This window comes from Microtus ochrogaster, chromosome 1 (assembly GCF_000317375.1).
Source record: "Microtus ochrogaster isolate Prairie Vole_2 chromosome 1, MicOch1.0, whole genome shotgun sequence".
Taxonomy (NCBI): Eukaryota; Metazoa; Chordata; class Mammalia; order Rodentia; family Cricetidae; genus Microtus; species Microtus ochrogaster.
Genome location: NC_022009.1, coordinates 80,166,532 through 80,167,164, shown reverse-complemented (window position 1 = coordinate 80,167,164; position 633 = coordinate 80,166,532). Strand labels below are relative to the sequence as shown.

The 633-nt window shown below is 41.7% G+C and overlaps 1 protein-coding gene across 6 annotated transcripts in view; it reads right to left on the bottom strand.

The window, feature by feature from the left end:
• Hdac9 (histone deacetylase 9) overlaps positions 1 to 633 on the bottom strand; it is a 674,620-nt gene that overhangs the window by 451,321 nt on the left and 222,666 nt on the right. The window lies entirely within an intron of this gene.

The following is a 633-nucleotide window of genomic DNA, read 5'->3' as shown; positions in this document are numbered from 1 at the left end:
TGATAAAGAGAAGTTTTCAGAAGACATAACACTATCAACATGAGGTATATTCTGGCATATAGTCTGAGGAAGACCGTTCCTCCAAAAGGGGTACTGCCTTATAGAAACGGGAGTATTAGACCAATGTCACCCAACATGCAACCGTGGAGTGCACTCTCAAGCCCATAGTCTCTGAGTGACCTAATTCTAATCTGATTCACCGCCTCAGCACTGGGTCTGTTTCCACAAGCATCCCAAATATCCATTTAGAATTGAAAAAGCCCCACGTGCCAATGTATCCTAATGGTGATACACATATTCACATCTTACAGGTTTAGATAACAGAAATGTTGTTCTGTATGAGGGCTAACCCCAACAACATGCTAACCAAGTGTTGGCTTTCATTTCTAAGCTCCAGGCCCAGGACCTGCAAGTCCAGTCTCAACACCTCTCAGGCCCTTTTAAATAAACACATGAGGAAAGGCAAAAGCACCGTGGGATGGCCCTGGCTGGCAGCCACTTCTCCTATTAGCAACCTTAAGTTACATTGAGTGTTCTCTCCAGTTTCCATAAGAACTAAACTTCAAAGAGAAATATGGCCATAACTCACATTTTTGTGACATCATTTTATTTTAATGAACATCAAAAAAAAAA